Source organism: Hemitrygon akajei, chromosome 3 (genome assembly GCF_048418815.1).
Source record: "Hemitrygon akajei chromosome 3, sHemAka1.3, whole genome shotgun sequence".
In the NCBI taxonomy this organism is placed as follows: Eukaryota; Metazoa; Chordata; class Chondrichthyes; order Myliobatiformes; family Dasyatidae; genus Hemitrygon; species Hemitrygon akajei.
In genome coordinates this window covers 34496489-34517856 of record NC_133126.1, presented here as the reverse complement: position 1 = coordinate 34517856, position 21368 = coordinate 34496489, and the positions used below count along the sequence as shown (strand labels likewise).

The following is a 21368-nucleotide window of genomic DNA, read 5'->3' as shown; positions in this document are numbered from 1 at the left end:
GCTCTTCCAATAATTTGTTTTCCTCTATTATAATATTCTTGAATTTCCCCTTCTCTCTGATTCCTGTTTTCCACAATTTATGGACATGATTTTTCTGCACCTCCTTGCTTTCCATTGTTAATTCTACAGAGGGAGCATTCTTCATCTCTATAACTAAGCAATAAAAGACACACAAACATTTTGAAATGTTTTGTTTTCAACGATATTCTGCTTACATGATGCGACGTGCTTCTGATGCTGTTGCAAGTAAGCTTTTTATTGCACCTGTTCATTCATGCATCTGAAAATAATCTCGACTTTGACTTGACATTCAAACACGAGACCCTACGAGCGCTTGATGAATAAATGCTTTAACTCATTGGAAAGTCACCAACTTGGTGCCATAACTGCAAAATAAGACCGTAACACATAGGAGCAGAATTAGGCCATCTGGTCCATTGAGTCTGCTCCGCCATTCAATCATGGCTGATCCTTCCCAAAACACTCCACCCCCCACCCCCAGTCCTCAGCCCCACTCCCCAGCCTTCACCACATAACCTTTGATGCCATATCCAACCCCAGAATCCATCAAGCTCTATCTTAAAATACACCAACAACCTGGCCTCCACAGCTGCCTATGGTAATAAATTTCACAAATTCACCACCCCTTCAGCTAAAGAAATTCCTCCACATCTCTGTTATAAATAGCTGCCCTTCTATCCTGAGGCTGTGCCCTCTAGTCCTAGACTCCCCCATCATGGGAAACATCCTTTCCGCATCTACTCTGTCTAGACCTTTCAACATTCGGAAGGTTTCAATGAGATTCCACCCCCCCCCCCATCCTTCTAAATTCCAGTGAGTACTGACCAGAGCCATCAAACATTCCCCGTATGATAACCCTTTCATTCCCAGAGCCATCCTTGTGAACCTCCTCTGAACTCTCTCCAATGCCAGCACAGCTTTTCTAAGATGAGGAGCCCAAAACTGTTCATAATACTCAAGGTGAGGCCTCAGCCGTGCCTTATAAATCCTCAGCATCACATCCCTGCTCTTCTACCCTAGACTTCTTGAAATGAATGTGAACATTGCATTTTCCTTTCTCACCACCAACTCGACATGCAAGTTAACCTTTATGATGTTCTGCGCAAAGACTTCCAAGTCCCCTTGCATCTCAGATTTTTGGATTTTCTCCCCATTTAGAAAATAGTCTGCACATTTATTTCTTCTACCATTCTCCTAATCCAAGTCCTTCTGCAAACTACTGTTTCCTCAACACTACCTGCTCCTCCACCAATTTTCATATCATCTGCAAACTTGGCAACAAAGCCATCTATTCCATCATCTAAATCACTGATATACAGCATAAAAGAATCAGTCCCAACACCGACCCCTGCAGAACACCGCTAATCACTGGCAGCCAACCAGAAAAGGATCCTTTTTATTCCCATTCGCTGCCTCCTAGTGAGCCAATGCTCTAACCATGCCAGTAACTTTCCTGTAATACCACAGGCTCTTAACTTGGTAAGCAGCCTCATGTGTGGCATCTTGTCAAGGCCTTCTGAAAGTCCAAATATACAACATCCAGTGCATCCACTTTATCTATCCTACTTGTAATCTCCTCAAAGAATTCCAACAAGTTTGTCAGGCAGGATTTTCCCTTAAGGCAACCACGCTGACTGTGTCCCATCTTGTTCTGTGTCACCAAGTACCCCACAAGTTCATCCTTAACAATTGACTCCAACATCTTCCCAACCGCTGAGGTCAGGCTAACTGGTCTATAACTTCCTTTCTGCTGCCTCCCTCCTTTCCTAAAGAGTGGAGTGACACTTGCAATTTTCCAGTCCTCTGGCACCATGCCAGAGGCCAATGATTTTTGAAAGATCATTACTAATGCCTCCACAATCTCTACCGCGTTCTTTTTCAGAACCCTAGGGTGCAGGTCATCTGGTTCGGGTGACTTGTACCCTTAGGTCTTTCAGCTTTTTGAGCACCTTCTCTCTTGTAATAGTAACTGCACTCACTTCTCTTCCCTCACACCCTTCAACACCTGGTACATTGCTGGTGTCTTCCACAGTGAAGACTGATGCAAAATAAGAGACTGTTCATTTGAAATTTCAACACATATAAATGTCTTCTTTCAGAGGGTAGTGAATCTCTGGAACTCTGTCCCCAGTGGTAACAGAGGCCAGATTGTTAGACATGTTTAAGGCAGAGATGGATAAATACTGAGAAGATTCAGAAATTGAGGTTTATGGTGAACTGGAACACAAGAGAAGATGAGCCCAGCATAGATCAATCAGTCTTAATCACATTTAATGACACAGCAAGCTTCTGAGGGGCCTGGTGGCCAACTCCTGCTATTAGGTTCCTGAGTTCTTAGTTTATGATCCAAGAATTAAATATAGGTATGTAACTGGACTGAACAAAGGTTTAGGTCTATGCTTCATAATCGGAGTCTCAACTAGACAGAGACAGCCATTCATTCTGTAAAGCCCTCTGCTGAAAGTGTGAGGCAGAGCCCCCTATGGTGGTCCCTATACATAGGACCCAAGGGGTGAATGACTACGTAGATGAGAGTAGAGGGCAGAATTCTACTATCAGAATGCAGTAAGAAACAATGGAACTTGGGTTCTTAAGCAAGAACTCAAGTATCTTTTGTGATGAACTACGATATGAATTAAAAGTGAATGTCACTGTAAGCTCAAAACATGGAATGCAAGTTTTATCAATAATTCTTTGCAAAAACTTCTGTATTTGCACTTTGCAGAAGTTTTAGAGATTTCCCCAATATTTGCAATAAACAGCCCAAAATCAAAACAGCAGCAAAGCAGAAATGAGGTGTCAGGAAACTTGAGGCAGATATCAGCAACTGCTCCGAGAGCACGGAAACAGTCTATTTACAGAAATATGGAAGCGTTTTTTTCTAGTTGGTTCCCAAGCCTGTGTAATATTATCTATTTGATTTCTCTCCAGCTCACCCCACCTACTATCACCCAAAGGAATATCAGATCATTATCAGCCAGAGCAATGTTCACTTAATGCCAGATAACATTAACTGGTTTCTCTTTCCACAACACTGCTCGATGGGCTGAACTCTTTCAACATTTCTGCTTGGGTCGGTATTGGGACCGCTTCTTTTTACATTGTATGTCAATGATCTGGATGTCAGAATTGATGGCTTTTTGACCAAGTTTGCAGACAATACAAAAACGGGTGAAAGCGCAGGTAGTATTGAAGAGCTGCACAAGGGCTTAGATTAGGAGAACGAGCAAAGAAGTGGCACATAGAATACGGTGTTGGGAAGTGTATGGTCATGCACTTTGGTAGAAGAAATAAAAGCAGGGACTGTGTTTGAAAAGGAGAGAAAATTCAAAAATCTGAGGTGCAAAGGGACTTGGGAGTTCTCATGCAGGATTCCCTAAAGATTAACTTGCAGGTTGAGTCAGTGGTGAGGAAGGCAAATGTAATGTTATCATCCATCTCGAGAGGACTAGAATATAAAAGCAAGGATGTAATGCTGAGGCTTTCTAAGGCACTGGTGAACATACGCAAAATGCTGGAGGAACTCCGAGGCCAGGCAGCAACTCGGAAAAGAGTACAGTCAACGTTTCAGCTGAGGCCCTTCAGAAGGACTGGAGAAAAAAAGATGAGGAGGAGATTTAAAAGGTGGGGGGGGGGGGGGGGAGAGGAGAGAGAGAAAAACACAAGGTGATAGGTGAAGCCGGGAGAGGGAGGAATGAAGTAAAGAGCTGGGAAGTTGATTGGTGAAAAAGAGAAAGCCATGGAAAAAGAGAGGGTAGGAGCACCAGAGGGAGGTGTTGGGCAGGCAAGGAGATAAGGAGGGTGAATGAGGGGCATTACCAGAAGTTTGAGAAATTAATGTTCATGCCATCAGGTTGGAGGCTACCCAAACGGAATACAAGGTGATGTTCCTCCAACCTAAGTGTGCCTCATCACAACAATGGATGGTCATAATTGGAATGGGAAGTGGAAATAAGATGGGTGGCCACTGGGAGATCCTGCTTTTTCTGGTGGGCAGAGCATAGGCGCTCGCTCACAAATATACAGGAGGCCACACCAGGAACACCGGACACAGTATGTGACCCCAACAGACTCACAGGTGAAGTGTCGCCTCACCTGCAAAAACTGTTTAGGGCCCTGAATGGTAGTGAGGGAGGAGATGTAGGGGCAGGTGTACCACTTGTTCTGCTTACAAGGGTAAGTGTCAGGAGGAGATCAGTGGGGAGGGACAAATGGACAAGAGAGTCATGTAGGGTGTGAACTCTTTGGCCAGCAGAAAACTGGGGTGGGGGGGTAGATGTGCTTGGTGGTGGGATCCTGTTGGAGGTGGCAGAAGTTTCGGAGAATTGTGTGCTGGATGTGGAGGCTGGTACCACCCCACCACCACCAACTGCCTTCTGACTCTTTCACCATCAACTTCCCAGCTCTTTACTTCATCCCTCCCCCTCCAAGTCTCACCCGTCACCTGGTGTTTCTCTCTCCCCTCCCCCCCTTTTAAACCTACTCCTCAGCTTTTTTCCTCCAGTCCTGCCGAGGGGTTTCAACCCGAAACATCGACTGTTTACTCTTTTCCATAGATGCTGCCTGGCCTGCTGAGTTCCTCCGGCATTTTGTGTGTGTTGCTCGGATTTCCAGCGTCTGCAGATTTTCTCTTGTTTGTGTCTGGGTTAAACACCCAAGTTGGTGTGGTCTTTCATTGAATTCTATTATAGATTTATCGAGTATGCCTGCAGGAAAATTAACCTCAGGGTTGTACATGATAATAAATTAACTTTGAACTTTCAGTTTGATAGATTTATTGAGGGTGTCAAAGGTTACGGGAAGAGGACATGAGAAGGTACAGTGGCAGAACTGAACCCGTTTTTGCTGGCTTTAGGCTAACCACTACACTACAATGCTGCCAATTACTTGGGCTTCTCTTAACATTGGACTGGTGAGAAAAGAAATGCATCAAGCAAAACTATATTCATCAAGAGGGTAGTATTTTAAAAGTACTTAATGTAAACCATGAGATTTCACTTCCATGTTTGAAGTTTACATTTCAGTGCCCAATCATGTTTTGACTATTCCAATGACACAAAAGATTTTGAAAGGTACACAACGCTGGAAGAACTCAGCAGGTCAGGCAGCATCCGTGAGAAAAGAGTAGCCATCGTTTCGGGCTGAGACCCTTCATCAGGAAGCATCTGCAGTTGTATTTTTGTGTTTAGATTTTGAAAGGGATCACCTTAGCAGAAAGGTGATCTTTGCATCAAGTTGAGTAGAATGACAGAAGTCACATGGAGCCTATACATGGCCAGAACATCCACTTGTTTGAATGGCAAGGAAGGGGAAAGAAAGATTTTGCAGATGAGTCACTTATTAGCAATCTCACCAGCAAGTTGCTGGTATTGTCAAGGTGTCAATCTTAACACATCTCACTTTTAAATTGGGCTGAAGCATCTTTAGTACAACATTTAATGGAACATTAATTCCCATCTACTGCAAATGGACAGATTAATAGACACAGTATTAATACTTGAATTCTCACGTCTAACATATTAACTTCACTCTAAATGCCTTACATTTATATAAGCACGTTTAATGTTTACAACATCTCAAGGTGCTCCTCAAAGCCTGTCACGCAACTGAAGGGAAAGTTTCAGAGTCGTAGGTAAAAGCTTGGTTAACAAGGTGAATTCAGAGGCTCTTAGCAGGAAGAGGTTGGGGTAGGGTGGGGGGAGTGTGTCAAATACTGATTTGGCTTACAGTGCGAATAGAACTTTAGGAATTCTATTGCTACAGATTTCCTAATAATTTCAGCTTGACGACATGTTCCTATTTAATTGTTTTGACAAAATTGACTTAATTTTCTCATCTATTAAACATCTTCTAAAACAAATTTAAAGCCGCCCCCCCCCCCCCATTAGAGATCATTCCTGAACAAGTCGGCAGTGCATCGATCGATTCCACACCAGACCGTGCATATATCATTCGCAGCCCATCTGCTTCTGCATGCACGGCGCAGCGGCCAACATCTCCGCCCCCCTGGAGTACGTGATCACAGGCACTTGCCTCCCCAGGAGAGCCGAGCACAAGAACAGCCCGGACCGCTCGTCTCACTCGCCAGCTCAAATCAAACCATGCGTACGTGCTGAAACGCATGGTACGACTGCAAGTTTCAAGAACCAAGGGGAGTGTCTAACTTTGAGGGATGGGCGAAATTCAACGATTGGATTGCGTTATAGGTACCGCAAGAACAGTTAGTAGTTTTAGCAGCGGAAATTGCTAAGGATTTGGGAATACGTTTGAAAACGACGTTAGTCATAAATCCACGATTAAATCCAAAGGTAGTAACCTAATACATAATCGATGAGAACAGAAAATCTACGCTCAACGGCAGTTTGAAAGGATGGGTAGGGTTCCGAGTCCTTGCTTATATGAGTACAGGATGCAGCAATTAAAGGCACCGCAATTTCCAGTTTCCCTTCCAGGAATGAATGTTTTGCGACATCGAGCAAGAACATAAACTTTGGAAAACTCTTTCCAAGAACAGCCCAGTAAAGCACTATGAGAATTGTAATTCCCCACGCCAGGCTGTGACACACAGCGGGCTCCACGAGATCTGGACCATCTCTGGTGGCATCTAACATCATCTGCTATCGGCTGTGCACGTTTTCCTTAAACACAAGCTTCGGTGGAGGACACCACCAATCTGATGGAAGGATAGGAAATGAGATGTGGGAGCCACATGTCAAAATACAAAATCAAATGGAGAGAATGAAGTAGTCTGTCACTAAAGAACTTTAAATTAATAAAAGTCCAATTTGGAGAAAAAAATCAACTAAAACCTCAATATTGAGACAGATTCAGAATTATGTATCACATGTACATGGAAACATACAGTGAAGTGCATCATTTGTGCTAACGATCAGCACACCCAAAGATGTGCTGAAGCTGTTTCACCACACATTCCTGTGCCAACATAGCATGCCCACAACGTTCCACAGAAGACAAGCAGCAACAACAAGCCCCCTTCCTATCCGTTCACCACCCACCCACTAACCCTCCAACGCAGGCCTCCGACTCCAGGACCGACCGCCTCCAGCCAGCCTCCAGGGCTCCATACATAAAACAAGTTTATGTAACCAAGGGGCTAATGTGAGCAACACTTTCCCTTGTCATCCCAAGTGTTCTTCGTTTGCTATAGCCTGATAAAGAGGAATGAGATTTTCTTTGCCATAGGTTTGGGACTAGAGACATTAACATTTGGCCAAGGCAGAAAAGGGTTGCTGGCCAAAGCATTACATGAAAGTTCCTCTTCTGGACAAACAATCTCAAATCTCTTGCATTTTAGGAAACGTATTATTAGGAAGCAGATTGACACTCTCTCATTACATTAGGAGGGTATAAGACATCACCTGCAATATGTAGCATTAAAATAAAACCCAGACTAGATGAAAGAGAGATGGGGGCAGAGAGATAGAAGCAGCAGCAAGCTTTCACTGAAAAAGCATGTCAATTTATCGGATCCTGACACGATACAACAGCTTACATGGTACGTTCCAGGTGATCTGGTGAGGCCCAAAGTCACTTGCAGGTGACCTAGTAACTCTGCATCCACCCAACCATAAGGTTAGTCTCCCATCTAAAACATAGCATCTCAGATAATCCACCACTTGGCAAATGAAAATGCATTCCCAATTCTTGAAGGAGTTGGAACTTTATTGCATAGCTTTCTGACTTAGGGTCGAAATATGACATCTTAAGCAAACCGAAGGTTAAAACACAAAAGGTTGAGATTAATATATAAACAAACTCAGGTTCGAAGTTCCAAGTTAGGCAATGTTTATTGAATCTGGCATTATGAAGTCCAATGAAAAATGCAACAACATTGGTTACACTGGTTAATTGGAGAAATGTGTTCATTTCCAGTCACCTCACTATATGAAGGATGTGGAAACTATAGAAAGGGTGCAGAGGAGATTTACAAGGATGTTGCCTGGATTGGGGAGCATGGCATATGAGAATAGGTTGAGTCAACTTGGCCTTTTCTCCTTGGAGCAATGGAGGGCGAGAGGTGACCTGATAGAGGTGTATAAAATGAGAGGCATTGATCATGGGGTTAGACAGAGGCTTTTTCCCAGCCATTTCCTGAAATGGCTAACACAAGTGGGCAGAGTTTTAAGGTGATTGGAAGTAGATACAGAAGGAATGTCAGAGGTAAGTGGTGGGTGCTTGGAATGGGCTGCTGGCAACTGTGGGGGAGGTGAATACAATAGGATCTTTTAAAAGACTCTTAGATAGAAACATGGAGCTTAGAAAAATAGAGGGCTTTGCAGTAGGGAAATTCTAGGCAGTTTCCAGAGTAGGTTACATGATCAGCACAACATTGTGGGCCAAGGGGCCTTTAGTGTGCTGTAGATTTCTATGTTCTAACAAATAAGATTCCTGACATAATGGCACTCTGCAGAAGCAAAAGATGTAAAGAGCATTCAGTACTGGAGAGTTTAACATCGGTAGCTGAGAGAAGGGCGCTGAGTAGGCTACGGTCAATTATGGATAACTCTGAACATCCTCTACATAGCACCATCCAGAGACAGAGAAGCAGTTTCAGCGACAGGTTACTATCGATGCAGTGCTCCTCAGACAGGATGAAGAGGTCAATACTCCCCAATGCCATTAGGCTTTACAATTCTACCGCCAGGACTTAAGAACTTTTTAAAAGCTATTATTAATGCTTTTTGAGATAGTGATTTAGATGCATATCATATTTTTTACTGAGTTAAGTATTGTATGTAATTAGTTTTGCTACAACAAGTGTATGGGACATTGGAAAAAAGTTGAATTTCCCCATGGGGATGAATAAAGTATCTATCTATCTATCTGTCTGTCCAGCCTGCTCTGGCATTCGGTCCAATTATGGCCTGCTAATACCTTAACTGTACTTATTCATGCCTCGATAGACTTGGATTATTAAATATAGTCACTCACACTTCCAACTAACCCAAAATCCTACTACTCTGAGAAAGTGCCAGATTTCCACAATACTATTTCAACTCTAAGTAAACCAGATTCATTTTAAGTATATTTCCTTCAACTACATTTTTCCATCTATAGATATTCTAAACATGCCTACTTTATTAAAGATCTTGCATTCTTCTACAAATGCAAAGCCTGTGAATTTTAGATTTCACAAAATGTAACCATTTACAACCCTAATTGGTGAAACTGCTTGATAATTGATACAAAGCTAGAATTGATACAAAGCTTGTCTAGACTAGAATGCCAATACAATACCTGAACTTTGTACTTCATTAGGGATCTAACCAATGCTCCCTCGTGTTGAAACCTCAGAAGATATATATTCCAAATAGGCTGGACTAAAGTTTAAATTATAGTTTGTACCAATGTTTTGTCTTTTAACGTTACGTGCTCTGGCACACAATTCCTTTTGTCCCTCATTCCCCACGAGGAAAATATTTTAATGTTTACCTTTGAGTACAATGTGGGTTATACCACATGTTACCAATGAAAACCATTTGCCACATTTTTGATCATTCACTTTACTTGTGTAAATTGCCATTCCAAGCTCTGAATTTCATTTTGCCCTGTCTGGCTTAATCTATTGATTTGGACATGTTATATTGCTCCATCCAAATCTATTAACACTAACCTAGTAGGTCCTTTATAGATACCTAGTATCACAGTTACTGCATCCCTGTAACCCTACTCTCTAGCACTGGCTTCCATAACACGTACCAGCTGACGTTCTCAATTCACTACACTTCCACTTTTGTTAAAATTATTTGCATGATTATTAGTAACTGAGTTTTGCAAGTCCACAGAAAGACTGCCATCAAAAATTCATTATCAATCACCTTGAACAAATCGGCAAATCAATGATTAACCTGTACTTTTCCATGAGATCACAGTGTTCGGAATATACTCACTGTAAAACTATCCATGTATCCATGGCATCAAACTGTCATGAAGAGCACTGGATATTTAAGAATAGAATTGGTGTTGCACATAAGCATTCATTCATATCATTAGCCCAAGCTAAATTCTTCACTCATTGTCAATAACAGATGGAAGAACTGGATTTCCAGGAATGAAGGTCACCAGTTGTGTGATTTTACAGAACTTGTGTGGTTCTTAAGCAACATTCAGGAAAGAAAGGATGTCAAAGATCATTAAAAAGAGAAAGACAAATCATCCCAGCGTCTTTGAGCATTTCCAGCTTACTCAGTACAATTCTTTCCACACAAAACATGAGAACGACATTAATATTTACCAATATGCTCCAAGAAATATTTGATCGCATGGTGAATAGATATGACTTTCTAGTTACAATTTTTCCACTAACCTACAACTAGGTGAATGAAGAAACATTTATGAAATTACTGGGCTCCTCATTAATCATTCTCACAATGCATTTATTGTGTAGTTTTTGAACATCCATGATACAATGAAAGGATTCTAACTTTTCACCACAGATCCATTCAAATATAATCTGCAGTAATCACAAAACCAAATTCCGGTAACAGAACAGCATAAATGGTCATTTATAAAATAACTAAAATTTCACATAATTTATCAACTTTTTGTTTGTACGCAGCTTGCAATATGAACCAACCACTGACATGGCAACAACATAACCATTCCACCTATTCTCTTTAGACCAAGCATTTAACCCCACTTCCCAATGAACTCTGGATTTCAAATATCTATCATAAACCTCAGTCAACAGATCATTGTATCACACATTTCTCGTTGCTAATACATTAAAAAATAAACATCCAATATAAAATAAGCATTCATTACTTCTAGCGAGGATGGGTGTAGATAAGAAAGGGCCATGAAAAACTCATTCCACTTCGATTCTGGTACCGACGGCGCGGGTAAATTGAAGCATTGAATTATATTACTTACCCTGTTTCATGTTTGGAGGTGGGGGGGGGGGGGGGGGGGGGGGAGGGAAGAAGCATTTGAAAGGAGATGCAATTTATGCCGAAAACAAGAAATGCATTTTCTCATCACGCTACTCACAACGAAGTTTAACAGCTGCATTTATGAAATACATTAAGTGCACAATGAAAAGGACTCTTTTGCCATGTCTTACTCGTGTTGCCGAAAACAGATCAACTTTGAGTTCCCTACCGGACTGGAGAATATCACAGTATCACCACCTCGGTCATCATTTGTAGGAAAGCTCCCAAATTTACTACGTTCAAGGATACTTTACTCCAACGTTAACACTACAGCCGTGGCTAATATTCAGCAGGGCTCTAGGCCAGTGCTGCACATACTAACCAATCACTTCGCAGAATGGGCCATCTGCAAGAACGGCGACCAATCATGTTTAGCTCCGCCCACCATCCGCCGGAGGGGAACTCAATTCCGCCAATCGCACCCAAAACAAGTGCAGCAAGCCGACCCCCAAAAGCGGTCGAAAAGACCAATCAAATCGCAGCGACACCGTGTATCAACAAGAGCACGGGGCTGGTGCCGGAGCTTAGCCGTAAGCCCGGGTCCGGATGGTATCTCACCAGTTAACCGCGCTGGATATCCGAACCACACCCGGATTTTGCTCGATAGGGGTGGGGGAAGAAATGGCGGAAAATGCACCATTAAAAACGTGCATTCTGTGACGGCCGTACTAGTCTAACAAAACAATTACACGTACGTTTTGCTATTACGTGTTATTTCATTACTACTTCCTTTCACTTTTTCAACATTGTTGCCTCTGCCTTTTTTCAAGCCTGGGAGCCACCCTGAATACACCGTCTCACGAAACTCCCACTGACTTATTAAACAAGTCCTCGCGTAATTTCATTTGTGGTCTCTTAAGGTACGTGCTGTTAGGAGTGCAGAGAAATGTCCCTTCACAGGTTCCGGGAATAACCAGTTGCCTGTACAAAGAGAAATTCGGTGGGCTGAGTCTGTTGGAACTATTTTAGGTCTTGACAGGCTGCATACAGGGAAGATGTTGCTTCAGTTGGTTTCTAGAACCAATTGTCATGACCGTCAACCAACCATACGAGATAGTTCATAGATAGATAGATAGATACTTTATTCATCCCCATGGGGAAATTCAACTTTTTTTCCAATGTCCCATACACTTGTTGTAGCAAAACTAATTACATACAATACTTAACTCAGTAAAAAAAAATGATATGCATCTAAAACACCGTCTCAAAAAGCATTAATAATAGCTTTTAAAAAGTTCTTAAGTCCTGGCGGTAGAATTGTAAAGCCTAATGGCATTGGGGAGTATTGACCTCTTCATCCTGTCTGAGGAGCATTAAGTTCTCTGAACATCCTCTACATAGCACCGTCCAGAGACAGAGAAGCAGTTTCAGCGACAGGTTACTATCGATGCAATGCTCCTCAGACAGGATGAAGAGGTCAATACTCCCCAATGCCATTAGGCTTTACAATTCAACGGCCAGGACTTAAGAACTTTTTAAAAGCTATTATTAATGCTTTTTGAGATAGTGATTTAGATGCATATCATATTTTTTACTGAGTTAAGTATTGTATGTAATTAGTTTTGCTACAACAAGTGTATGGGACATTGGAAAAAAGTTGAATTTCCCCATGGGGATGAATAAAGTATCTATCTATCTATCTATCTAAGTTCTGAGATAAAGAAAAGTCATTGAGTTGTGAACCTTTGGGTTTCTCAGGCTCAGTTATTGTACTCATTCAAAACACAGATCAGCTAATTCCTGAACCTTGAGGGAATCAGGCAGTATGGCGTGGAAAATGGTATTGTTATGGAAAAATCAAGTGTGATCTTTCTATTTCATGCCGAGGTCCTTATGTTTACTGTGTAAAGAACTAAAGGCGCTGTATAGCGATCAGAACGCGAGTGAGAAGTGGGGGGAAGTTCAGGATCATCCTTGACAATTGGACGAACCTGATTCCAATTCTCAAGGATGATGAAAAATAATTAGTTTATTATGAGTGAGGTTTGTTTTGTTTGAGCCCATCACCCAGACTGAAGCATACGGCTGCCCACTGCAACTCGCCAGAGTCCTCTGTCCTGGGCTAGTCTTTCAGGTTGTCCCCAGGTGTAACCCATCTAGGTAAAGATCCTTCCTCTCGCAGGGAGGAGATCTTTGGAGCTTCTGTTGGCATTTCTATAGCTCTGGGCTTTTACCATGCCTAACCTTCCTCCTCTTGCAGCTGGGCTTGGGCTTGGCGGAGTTAAAGTTTATTTTGATATATTAAGAATCCTTGAAAGTTGTTCTGCAAGGTGATCACCCAGCTTGCACTTGCATTCTACAATATGAAGCACACCAGGTTGTAAGCACAATGCACAAAATCGGAAGAATGTAAGTGAATCACTGCCTCACCCCGAAAGGAATGTGCAGATCTCAAGATGATGGGAAAGGATTCTTATTGTATATTTCCTATTTGCATTGGAAAATGCTTGGGGAAGGGAAATTACTGTTGGTGGAGATGGAGGGAGTAAACCAGAGCTGAGAAAAGGGAATAATCTTCTTGAAATGTTTGCACAGGTGATGGAAGGAGACTATGATGAAACTGTTGGTGTTTTCACATCAATGTACAAGATGACACCGATTGGTTGTGAATCTTTGCGTGCAGGTCCATGGGTACTGCCGCAGAACAACATATTTCATGACATATGCCAGGGAGATTTAACCTGATTCTGATTGAAAGTGGCAAATTCTGGAAGGTGATCCATTAAACAGGAAGGCTGGGGGCGGAGTTAAGACAAAGAAAACCAAACCATTTCCCTTGCTGGAAGAGGAAAGGGTTTGAGAAGAAGTGTGGAGAATAGAACAAAACTGGCTTTCTTTAAATGCACAAATATGTTTGGTCAAACAAGAGAAGATTACAAAGGAGGAAGACTGTTTTCTGGCCCTGATTCATGGTAGGTCAGCTTGGGATGGGTTGTAGGTCTGGTGAAAGTGAATGGTCTTAATGAAATGAGCTACCTGGGACCAGGAAATTGGAAACTATCCAAGTTGTAAAGGATGTCAGAGGGGGTCATAGATGTAAGCCTTAGGGGACTGGACAAGGGGAAATGATAAAGTAAGAAGGAATATGACTGGTTCCATCTGTTTGTCGATCTTAAGAATGTATTGAAGGCAACCTGCGTAATGTTTAAAGATGGAAACTGGAGAGAGGATCTCTAGAGAAAAGTGATCAGTGACTGTGGGAGATTATACATGTTGTTTTTTATTATGTAGAAAATCCTGTACTTTATCTTCATCCGGTTGGCAAGTTAGTTTTAGGAACTTCTGATACTGTTCTGTTCTCACACATCCATCCTTCACCTGGAGTCAGTCTCATGAAGTTGTTGGTCAATGTAGAATGAGAGGAAAGAGATTACAGATTCTAGCGATGGCTGCAGTCTCTAAAAGTCAATCAGTTTAGTGCTCTATATATTCGGCATCCATTCCATCAAACTGGCAGTAGCACCACATGAGCTCTGTGTGAAGATGAGAATTTGCCTCCACAGGGGCTCAACGGTTACTTTTCCTATCAGTATTATTAAGGTAGAGGCATCTGAGACAGGTAGACTAATGAGGGCAAAACTTAATGTTAATCCCAGTTTTCTCAAAGGCAAAGTTGGGTTTATTGTCTCCTACACAAGTACATGTACTGTATGCCATAAGAAACCTGCTTGCAGCCGCATATTTACTGACCGGGTCTGGCTGTTGCATTCTTTGTGGCTTTGACAAGATTTGGTTAACAATGCAATATTACTGCACTCTCAACTAGAGTGCAGTAAAACTCAGATACCTGGTACTCAGTTGTTCAGAAAATCTGATGGTTTGGTACCCGGCCTACCCTTCGTGCAGGGCTCTGGAGCGTGGATTGGATGGTGCACCTAGGTCCACTGTCCGGACCATGGACTGTGCGCGTGGCAAGAGCCAGGATCAAGGCTGGGAACACTGGGATGTGGGAACATGGATAATTTTAACACTGGAGTTGGGGCAAGCTGTACCTCACTGGGTTCTCTGAAAAAAATTATTGTACTACCCTATAAAATGTATAAATAAATTAGTTTGTTGGAGTATTAATAGGGCTAACAGACCGTAAAATCTGCCAGTCCAAAACCACCAAAGTCCCAAGGGTAATGGATCATGAGAACTTAAAGGTTCATCGTACCTAACCATTTCTTCCGAGTGGTGGTTAATCATGGACTCCTCATCATACTCCTATCACTGAAAGGATGCAGTCAGGCTGAATCAGCCGGATTCTGCAAGCGTGATCTGCCTGGGAGGTAGTTTTCCCCTGATAGGAAAAAATCCCAAATGTTTTTAAGAAAACATTACAGTGTCATTGAGGATGGGTGTGGTTTATGTTGGATGCAGTGATGTGAATGATGGCTGAAAAAACACATGCTTATCCCACTTTGTCGTACAGTTTGGTGATACTGATTGCAGCCATTATCACATCACTTCCAAGACAAGTAAGGGAAAACCATTAGGCTTTTCTTTAAGGCTCAAGAGAAGAGAAGCTTGTGTGAGATAAGGCAAAAAGGTTGTAGATAGATATTTTCCCCCCAGTTTATTTATTGTTTTCCTTCTTCGTTGCTGCTGCTGCTGTGAGGTCCGGGTCTCTGCTGGGAAGAACAGGCCCCCAGTCCTCAGGGTCGCGTTGCCGGTGGCCGTTGGCGGGGGTGTCGTAGTGCGCTCGGCAGGGAAGGGTGCTCTGAGAGGCTGTGCCGGAGGGGATGGTCGGAGGCTTGGAGGTTCGATGGACTCGGAGTCCGCTGCGGTCGGAGCGCTTTCACTGTGTGCTGCGTCTGCGAGGCTGAGTCTGGCGGCGCCGTGGAAGTCCATAGCGGGGGTACTCCCTTCTGCCGCCTGCTTGGGATGACGAGTCTATCAGGACCCTGAGGACTTGTGGAAACTGTGATGTGGTTTCTTTCGAACTTGTAGTCTTTTAACATCTATGGACTATTTTTACTGTGCCCATGGTCTGTTTTTTTAATCAATTATGCTATTGTTTGCACTGTTGTAACTATATGTTGTAACTATGTGGTTTTGTGCAGGTCTTGTAGCTTTAGTTTTTGGTCTTGTTTTGTCTGGTGGATTTGGAGCTCCTTTCCGGGGAACGTGCTAAGACCGTAGCGTGATATTAATAAGCAGCAGCCACTCCGGACTCTGGATTGGGGATTGCCAAACGTTATGTGGATTTTCTGGTGTAGTCTGCTTTGTCATGTGCTTTTGTGATATCATTCTGGAGGAACGTTGTCTCATTTTTTAACTGCATTGTATTTGTGGTTTCTAAATGACAATAAACTGAATCTGAATCTGAATAAAGAAAAATTCAATAGGTTAAGACTGTATTCCCTAGAATGTAGAATATTGTGGGGAGATATGATAGAGGTATACAAAATTATGAGGGGTATCAATAGGGTAAATACAAGCAGGCTTTTTCTTCTGAGGTTGGTTGGGTCTACAATGAGAGACAGGTGGGTTAAGGGTGAATGGTGAAAAGTTTAAGGAACCGTGAGGAGAAACTTCTTCACTCAGAGGATTGCGTGAGTGTGGATTGAACTGACAGTGCAAGTGGTGCATGCAAGATGGATTTCAAAGTTGGAGAGAAATTTGGATAGCTACATGGATTCCAGGGATATGGGATGCTATGGTCCTTAATGCAGGTTGATGGGCGTAGGCAGGTTAAATAGTTTGGCATGGACTAGATGGGCCAAAGGGCCTGTTTCTGTGCTGTACTTTACTGTGGGTCTATGGCATAGGTAATCATGGAAGTTCTTTCCTCACCCATATCATTTGGGAGCCAAACATTTTCTACAATAAGCTAGTAGTTTCATGATTATAATTAATTATTAAAGTTTTTAATGCCAGAGGATTTAAGTGATTGAATTTGAATTCTTCAGCATTCCTCCAGAATTTGAACTCCTGCTTTGAAAACCTTGACCTAAGCCTTTGGGTTACAAGTCCAATAACATATGATGCAATAATCTCTTGCCCACTTTTATAAATAGTTACCGTAGATTCCGGACTACAGAGCGCACCTGATTAAAAGCCGCTGGCTCTAATTTTAGAAATAAAATCAATTTTTTAATTGTAAAGGCCGCACCGGATTTTAGGCCGCACCGCTACTTTTAAATATACATACGTATCGGTAACACAAATTACGTTGCATATACTTTTTTACTGAACAGCACGAACAACATTCCAATATCTCCTAGCGACTGGTAAAAATATATATACTGCAGCCTACCAGGAAAAGTTATTGATCGCCTTTAACTTAAAAGCAGCGTTTCCGCTCGGGTCTGACGCGCTCGCGTAACGCGATCAGGTCTAATCGGGTCTGATGCGCTCGGGTCTGACGCGCTCGCGTAACGCGATCGGGTCTAATCGGGTCTGATGCGCTCGGGTCTGACGCACTCGGGTCTGACGCGCTCGCGTAACGCGATCGGGTCTAATCGGGTCTGATGCGCTCAGGTCTGACGCGCTCGCGTAACGCGATCGGGTCTAATCGGGTCTGATGCGCTCGGGTCTGACGCGCTCGGGTCTTGCTTTTCTTCGAGTGTTTTCCATGTTGATGAGGGCGAGTACAAATGACTGATTTACAATAATTTAATTGTGAAAGTGCGCTTGATTTATCGTACAATTTCATTGGACCTCTGTGAACTACTCATCAATTTTATTGGTCTACTGTTACGAGGCAAAATGTTTACGAGGCGGCATGAAAAAAAACCATGTATTAGCCGCTCTGGATTAAAGGCCGCAGAGTTCAAAGCTGTTCCAAATGTGGGAAAAAAGTAGCGGCTTATAATCCGGAATCTACGGTAATAATAAAGGTCCTACACAAGTGAAGCTTGTTCTTAAAAATAAAGTTAAATTTACTTCTTTCCTATTCCTGGAAAAGGGTTTCTTATTCATTGTTCCTGTCAACTGTCATACATTCATCAATATGAATCACTGGATGGAGATGACTAAAAGGAATTTTAGCTGATCTCATCTCCCTGATTTTGAAAAGTTTGGTAATTTCTAATGCCCTTCTGCAATATGCCTGAGACCTGATGCTATTTCAGAATTCCCAGGAAACTGGCTGAGTATTCCTGCTCAAACACAAAGTACACTGCAGATGCTGTGGTCAAAGCAACACGTACAAACAAGCTGAAGGAGCTCAGCAGGTTGGGCAGCATCCATGGAAACAAACAGTCAACGTTTCGGGCCGAGACCCTTCGTCAGGACTGAAGGAGGGGGCAGGGGCCAAGGAAAGGTGAAGAAGAAATGTAAGGGGAAAGCACTATGGGTAGTAGAAGGAGGCGGAACCATGAGAGGGGTGATAGGCAGCTGGAGGAGGAGGAGGCAGAGGGAAACTGGGATGGGGGAAGGAATTACTGGAAGTTGGAGAATTCAATGTTCATGCCAAGGGGCTGGGGACTACCCAGACGGTATATGAGGTGTTGCTCCTCCAACCTGAGTTTGGCCTCATCATGGCAGTAGAGGAGGCCATTTATGGACATATCCGAATGGGAATGTGAAAGAGAGTTGAACTGGGTGGCAGACGGAGTGAGGTGCTTGACGAAGTGTCCCGCAATCTGCATTTGTTGTTAATGTCACATCCAAAACAATATTTCCATATTTGTAAGGGATGAGTTTGTAAGTAACTGACTCAAAGATGTAATGTTGCCCCATGAGATCTCGGTTTTTTAGGCTCTTATTGTTCTTGGACATTGTTGATATTGTAGTGGTGTGCTACACGCAGCGCTGAAATAACAACACGTAGTCGATGAACTGCAGTTACAAAAGAGATTTTATTCGAACTTCGCGGCCTCGCTTTAAAACCTTCCTGAACCCGCCCTCCACGGGCGGGGATGCTATAGGGGGCGCGTATTCACAGTCCTGTCCCACACGTGGGCTTTGCCCCTTGCTGGTGAAGCAGACTTGGCGCCCTTTTGGGACTGGCCTTTATGCCTGCGCGCTGGCTATTTGTGAGCCGGTTCGAGTGTGCTAGGAAGTGGGTCACCACATAACCCACCCCCCCCCCAGAACCGGCGATACACCCCCAATGCCCACAGTCTGGGCCGGACCCTGTTTGGGAGGTCTGCCTCTGCGCTGCGGTGCTGGAAACTCGACCGGTTGCGCCAGGTCCACATGGGCCGGTTTGAGTCGGTCCACCGTGAAAACCTCCTCTCTCCCCCCAACATCCAGCACGAACGTGAACCCGTTGTTCCTGAGCACCGTAAACGGCCCCTCGTAGGGCCGTTGCAGCGGTGGCCGATGCCCGCCCCGTCGTACAAACACAAACTTACAGTTCTGAAGGTCTTCAGGTACACAGGTCGGGTTCTGCCCATGCTGCGAAGTGGATATGGGGGCAAGGTTGCCGAGCCTCTCGCGTAGTCTGCCCAGGACTGCTGCGAGTTCTTCCTCGTGCCCCCTTGGGGCTGGTATGAACTCCCCGGGAACGACCAGGGGTGCGCCGTACACCAACTCAGCCGACGAGGTGTGCAGATCGTTTTTGGGCGCCGTGCAGATTCCAAGCAGGGCCCAGGGAAGCTCATCCACCCAGTTAGGTCCTCTCAGACGGGCCATGAGAGCCGACTTCAGGTGACGGTGGAAACACTCCACCAGTCCGTTTGACTGTGGGTGGTAGGCAGTTGTGTGGTGCAGCAGTGACCCCAAAAGGCTGGCCATAGCTGACCACAGGTTAGAGGTGAACTGGGCGCCTCTGTCGGAGGTAATGTGGGCCGGTACACAAAAGCGAGATACCCAGGTTGCAATCAGTGCCCGGGCGCAAGATTCGGAGGTGGTGTCGGTGAGCGGGACCGCCTCTGGCCATCTTGTGAACCGGTCCACGATAGGAGGTGCCACGCTCCTCGCGACACTGGCAGGGGGCCCATGATATCCACATGAATGTGGTCGAAACGCCGGTAAGTGGGGTGGAACTGCTGCGGCAGAGCTTTGGTGTGCCGCTGCACCTTGGCTGTCTGGCAGTGCATGCACGTTTTGACCCATTCACTGACTTGTGTCCTGGTTTCTTGTGCCCCACAAATGACCAAGAGATGCAGAAGATTCTTCAAGAAGGGTTAAACTTTAATTTGCAAATCAAAGCTGAGACAGTCATTGAGCTAGTCGCTGATTGCCCACTGATCCTTTGGACACAGCATTTTTTATAGCAATCTCCTGGTCCAGTTGCATTAGCATATGTAATTGGTCTATAGTTGTGTATCACAAGTACATCCGCCACTATTGTTTCTACCCATTGACAATCATGTTCTAATCTACATCTCTTAGCTACCTCTAATTAACACACCATTGTCTTCTACATTCTTAGGATTTCGTGATTTAATCATGTTCTAATCTACATCTCTTAGCTACCTCTCATTAACACACCATTGTCTTCTACATTCTTAAGATTTCATTCTCCTACTAAATTGGGTACATGCATAGCAAATAGCAAGTTTAAAATTTATACTTTTATACTCCAATATATCCCCCCTTTGAGACCCACACAGAGAAAAGACTAAGAGTCTGCGCACAAAAGCCCCAATAAACTCAAGCACTTATTCCCAAATCTCGGGTTAAACTATAATTTTCTGCGCCAAGACCTCAAAGTATTCTCTCCCTGTTACCCTGGGCAGCTGAGCCAAAAACCTGTCGCTTTGTACCTGAGACAGGGAAAAAGACTCAGAAGCCCTTACAATCTACACTCACACTGTTGTTCTGCTCTTGTTCATCCTGCAGGTGTTGTAGGCTGTAACGATACATTTTCGATGTTTCTTTCTCCACTAAGCTTGCTTCAGTAATTGCCACGAGCATTGGAAATTGTTTGGTTGCAGCATGCACTACAAGAGATTTGAGACAAGGAAGATAACAGCACAGCACAAGCGCACAGCTCAACAATATAATACTGACAGTTATTGCTATTTTAGTCAGCCATGCTCCCCATCCTCCGAGTCTACTTTCCAACCAATCAAAGAACTGATGTCCGGACCCTGCATTCTGTTTGACCTCCATCCACAGATTCTTTAATTTATTCATTGCTCTGGTGAAAGACCCTTCTGGGCTAGTATTGTTCGGTATGAAAGTGCAGCATTGTTCTCCAAACATTACACACACACCCCCTTTTTCTGCCAAAAGCCAATCCAGTACCTGTCTGTTTTGCCACACCATCCAGCTGTTGCCCTAAGGCCTCCAGTGCATCATCGGTGTAGTTGATGAATCTCTGTTGATTGTAGTATATATAGTTTATCCATTCAACATTTTTGCTTACCCCTATCACAGGTATGATAGCTTCCCAGTGAGCATCTCATGCGGTGTCAGGCATGTTATTCGATTAGTTTGCATGCGGTAACTCATCAATGCTAACGGTAAAGCATCGACCCAATTAAGTTTAGTGTCTGCACAAATTTTGTTTAGTTT

General features: G+C 43.6%; 1 long non-coding RNA gene across 1 annotated transcript in view; it reads right to left on the bottom strand.

Annotated features, from left to right (window-relative positions):
• Window positions 1–11307, bottom strand: part of LOC140724847 (uncharacterized) — a 57378-nt gene extending 46071 nt beyond the window's left edge. The window contains exon 1 of the long non-coding RNA XR_012098197.1: window positions 11143–11307. This is a non-coding gene — a long non-coding RNA (uncharacterized lncRNA). The remainder of the gene's footprint in view (window positions 1–11142) is intronic.
• Window positions 11308–21368: the final 10061 nt, after the last annotated feature.